Consider the following 6,000-nt stretch of genomic DNA (forward strand, 5'->3'; position numbering starts at 1 on the left):
AATAATAGGAAAGTACGCCTACATTGCAACAGCGTAATTGCGTTTTTACAAACATATTAATTTGCACTGCGGTAAACTAATTCTGTATTCTAGGAAACCTGGAAACCGCCATAGGTCAAGGCACAATAGATACGTATTTATTCGAGCAATATTTTAATAAAGTTCATGTAATATCGAAAGCATACACTGGTAATGAAGATCCAGTTCTATGCGAAGACATTCTTGAGATGAGGCTAAAATTTACAGACCAAAACGTGCAATCGAATAATCGACAAACATTCTTCGGCCGCCGTCGCGTAGGCGGTTCTCGCGAAATGTACATTTAGAGGGCCTAGCGCGAATATTAGTGAGAACGCTTTCTTAACCTAAACAAAAACATTGTAATATTTCTGCAGCGCCACTATGTTTGGAATACACCCAAAAAAATCACATAAAAATATTGACATATTTTGTCAATAACGATACAAATTCGCGTGTTATAGCAGAGTTATTTTAAACGCCTTGACATGAAAGGAATAACAATGTGGAACCTATCTTTACAAACATGAATTACATAATATGTCTAGAATAACGTCTCAAGACGCTCACGTAAAAGACGAAGTAAATTTACTGGATATGAGTTTTCTTTTTCAAAAGATTTTTAGATACCATTTCAGTATTTTAGTGTGTAAATCATTCGTAAAACTTAATAAATTTAACTTTTTTTTTCAAACCTACAAAAAAAATGCGTAAATAATTTTCAGTTCAATAGTTTGTTAAAATAATGTTTTATATAAATAATAGGTTGTGTCTGAAACACTTTTATATGATCTGTTCTTTATTTGTTTCCTAGTCCGAAAATTTCAAATTTAATAGCCGACGGCAAATGCGCCTAACATAAGCCGCATCTGTACAAATCCTATAATAGTATTACTAGGTACATATATTCCTATAATTATTTTATTTTTTAGTGGTTGTCCACGACTTAGTCGGTGCAGAATTAAAAAAAAGTAGTCCAAATTACGCCCGCGTACATCAGTTACATATAACTACAATTAATAAATAATTTTAAACAAGAATGTTTGATAAGAGATAGCTATTAAAACAGGAATAACGATATACACATTCAACTTCGGAGAAGTCTCTAAAAGAACTGTCAGTTGCGTATTGGTGATTTATCCATTACTAGCTGTCGCCCGCGACTCCGTCCGCGTGGATATATAAAAAACTTAATTAGTGTATCCCATCCACATCACATCCATCTAAACATTCGCATTTATAATATTAGTAAGTTAAATAAAAAACAGATTCAAGGCAAAAATTCGAAAAAAAAAACATTAAAAAAAGAATAAATAGTATCCTTTGTCCGTCTCCTGACTCTAAGCTACCTCCTCACCAATTTTCAGCCATATCGGTAAAGCCGTTCTTGAGTTATAAATAATGTAACTAACACGACTTTCTTTTATATACTGATTTAAACATTTAAATCATTGAGAATATGAGAAGGTAAAGGTCAGCGTAGTATGAACATATTTTGTAGATATACTGATCACACTAACAAGTAAGCAAGGAGGTTAAATGTGGATTACAAAGGTGGATTAGGTCCAAGAATAGTTGAAGTCAAAAATTACAATTCCTTTAATTGATTCAAGAGTATTATATATAAATACTAATCAATGAAACGCAATAACTCATAAGTAAATAATTTATTATTTTATGATTACAATATCGATCTTGGCCTAACAACATTAAAACTTTTTTTATGTACGCTACTTTGTGATAGATGGCGCTGGGGAATGACATTTTTGTACTAAATCACGATGTTAAGAGTTGTCTCGTGTTAATGTACCCTCCACATGTCTTTGTTCCTTGGTGTTATTGTTGCTGTAAATCGTCCATTTTTGAACCTTAATTTAGAATATATTAATGTGTATAATACTTTGTAGTTAATAATAATAGATTAATTTAAAATGTGTTTGCCTAAAATTATTACTATTATGAATAACTAACTGTCGCCCGCAATTCCGTCCACGCGCTATTAAAAAATATCTAATTAGTAGCCTATGTGTTATTCCAGATTAAATTCTATATCTGTTCCAAATTTCTTCAAGATCCGTTGGTCCGTTCCGGATATACCCTCAAACAAACATCTATCCATCCATCCAAACATTCATATTTATTATATTAGTAACATTTGCGTTGCTGTTCTAAAGAAATGCTATTTTTCATTGATTACGCTTTTTTCTATACAATCTAGAAATATTAACAGCATTAAACCCTAACTTTAAAAATTTTACTTTCTTAAATAATTAACTGTAAACAATTTAAGACCAATTATTTGCGACTATCAAGAATTTTTTTTTATTCAATTTTTTTTTCAGTTAACAGTTTTCCATATATCAAAATTTGGCAAGTTAGATTAAAAACTGACGGTGTTTACAATTTGATGGTAACAAATACATTTTGAAACAACCCTCACCCTACCTCCCTTTCCCGCTTTCTATCGCAACTCTTCAATCAGTCGTGAAGCAACTTTCAGAGAGAGTGCGCGCATCAGTCGTTAGCAAAGTTTACGCGACTTACAAAATATCGCGTCCTTTAGCACTAATTCATATAAAAAAGAAACTGTGTCATAAAACGGAATAAATAACGTTAATAAAAACATTTTTTTTGTTCCCATTAAAACTTCATTAGTACCCTGTGTTCTTTCAGACTTATGTTCAGCCATTCTGGAAATACTTACTAACAAACATCCATCAATCCATCCTTACATCTCCTTATATATTCGCATAATACTATAAGATTTTCAGGCCATTTTTTTATAATGTATAAATCAGTGCTAGACCACTATCCCACTTGATAGTAAGTGGCTATGTCGTCGATGGATAGTACGCACTAGCTTAGTAAATACCTATTTACCCTAGTCTTGAGGGCACTCAATTTATAGCTCGACAGAAACACTGACACCGGCAACTTATTCCAATCCTTTGCTGTGGGCACGAGGAACGACGACTCAAATCGCTTTGTTCCAACCCGCGGCACATCAACTATGAAAGGATGGAGACCCACCCGCCTTACGTCTGAAGGTCCGATGGTAAAATTGAGACGTTTTTTCAAAGTCGAGTTGCATCATCGGCGGATATCAATAAACGTCCACCTTCATAATAGGAAAACAATTAGAAGAAAGAATATAATATTATAAGAAGAAAAAATGTAATTTCTCTTCTTTTGCAAAATCCTCAACACCTTTTATGTTTTTAAAAAAGAGGGAATGACAAAAGGAGCTAGAAGAAAGGTACGTTCCAATACTTTCACTTCACGCCTGTCTTCTGTATGGTCGTGGTTTTATACTGCTCGAGCTTGCTATTTGAGTAGCAACTAATGCTGTTACGGACTTTACTACTAGAAACATAGATGTTATTCTACTACAAACACCTAGAAGTATCCAAGAACTCTCCATCTCATGAGGTCTCTAAGAAAATACAAGTTAAACGTCAGTGCGAAAATATAAAAACTGTAATTGGTAATCATGACATTAATTTACGAAAGCTGATATGAAAAACTTCCAACGAAAATATTTAAAATTAATTGGCATTTTGCAATAATTACTGTCCAGTCACACATTTCGTAGCTGTATGAAAACAACGTTAATTTCTGGGAGTCAAGGGCGATGAAAGCTGTTTCACATGATGGTGATATATGCGAATTTGATTAAGCAATTAAAGAACATATATATACCGATACTATAAAGTAAATGTTTTAAGAAAGAACAAGACTTACAGACACAACAATCAATGACCTCGCATGTGTTGGGGCACTGAGGCGCTTTAAGAACACTGCACCGGCTATGATCATCGAAACCAAGTCGATCTAAGTCTACAATTTTAAGAAGTTCTCGAGTTTTGGCTACAAAAACAACATAACTCCCGTTCGTTACAAAGAGATGTCTTCTACTTTCTGCGAAGCTGTCACATATCATGTCTTCCACGTTAATCTACGCTTGCATGATTGCTATTCGGATTTCCTAATACTATTTCTATTAGTTTAATATCATCATAAAGATTACAAAATACCAATGGTTATAATTTTACGGCGACATATCCTATCCCCACCTAGGGATCCGTCCCCTTCCCTCTTTTTAAGGCTATCGCACTCGCACAGTTCTGTCTCAGTCGTGTTTCAACTCTCAGAGAGGACGTTTGTACCAAATTTAACAGATTCTTTTACGCAACTTACAAAACATATTTTCCTTGATGGGAATTGGTAAAAGAAAGAGAAAACCTCATTCTTAATACTTGGGAGAGATCATTTCGATGGATTTTTAACATCAGCTTAAACTAGAACCACTGAAAGGACCTTGATGAAATTCGGCTCAGATAAAGAAAGAAAACATTATGTTGCCACGGATAAATATAGTTACCAATGGGATAGATTTGTGTTTGAAAAAATCAGTCTATATACTTATGATTGTAATATACAAGAACCTTTGGAAAAACGATGAAGGAAGCAAAAAAAGTAAAAGAAGAAAGAGAAAAATTGAGTCTTTAGATGTTAATGATGATGAAAAATTACAAATTGAGCACTAACATAATTAAAATAACATTTATTGATTGTTCTGGATAGGCAGTAAGCTTTCATAGTGATAAAAACCGTAAGCACCATGTTACTAAAACTTGATCTGAAGATAGATGTAAAAGCATATTAAGCCTCTGTCCAACAGTGGGCAAGCAAAAGTTGATGACGATAACTCAAGTTGTATCGCTGATATAGATTGCACGAATTGCTAAACGCAGACACTGATGACAGGAGCCAAGGAAAAATTTTTCTGAGTTTTATTAGATCAGTGCGTTACTGAGAGCCGACGATCAATTCTAGTCGTCTTCCCCGTTCCATTCGTCTACATTATGTTACATTATCTCATTAATGTCTGGCTAGGTAATCTTTACAACTGTCAGCTGTACTAATATACTACAATCTTTATTCCATCTTTCCTGATCACCTAATAGTACCAGTACCATTAAGTCTATATCTAAAATCGATTCATCTATTCGATCACTATTATCTTCTAATTGATTAATGTCTAAAAACAAAAAATAACTCCAAACATCGTTGCTTTTCTGAATATAGTTGATTGAAGATTAAAATATATATTTAAGAATAGAAGTATTCGTAACAACAAATTGTGGGTATAATAAAAATATTTTCATAAGAAGTCATGTTCGCTAATTAATTTTTTTAAGGATAAAGCCAGGCTTAAGGCGATTTAACAGTGAAGGTTCGTTAGATAGCCGCGATCTTCGTATTTCGGTGTTAAAAATTTGATCGTTGCTATGTGTAGCTTCGCAGATGCTACTCAGACGCTAAAGCTATTTTGAACGTTTTCAAGGGTACTCTGATTTTTCTCTAATGAGAAGTAATCGCATTACCTTTCTTATGCGAATAAACATTTCTGAAAGAACATAAGTACTCACTTATATATAAAATAAATGCGAATGTTTGGGTGGATGGATGTTTGTATGAAAGTTTCTCGAGAACGACTCTATGGATCTCGGTGATATTTAGCACAGATGTAGAACATAGTCTGGAAGAAGACATAGACTACTAAGCTTTTTTTAATACTGCGCGGACAGAGTCGCGAGCGACAGCAAGTATGCAGTACTTTTGAAGCTGCGAGAGCTGAGAAGCCCTATTCAGATTGAAGTACATAAATGAAATCATTTAAGTATCTTTATTTTGCTCGGCTTCGACTTCGACTAGCGTGCCCCCAGATCTATCGAACTAAAGTAAAGGTTCCAATTTTCATAAACCTGTCTATTATTTCATAACCTGTCGATCTGTTATTGCCTTACTGACAAGAGGTAATATTTAACGCGAATAAGCCAGATATATTTGTAACAAAAAAACATGTCTGCACTTATACATACATTTTATATCCGTTCCATCGTAATAAAAGCTTGTTTAATTGTAAAGTGTATGGCTGACGACATCCATCCGTGTTAAGAGCAATGTTGAAAGAAGTCA

The sequence above is a fragment of the Papilio xuthus genome, unplaced genomic scaffold, assembly GCF_000836235.2.
Source record: "Papilio xuthus unplaced genomic scaffold, Pxut_1.1 DF828177.1, whole genome shotgun sequence".
Classification (NCBI taxonomy): Eukaryota; Metazoa; Arthropoda; class Insecta; order Lepidoptera; family Papilionidae; genus Papilio; species Papilio xuthus.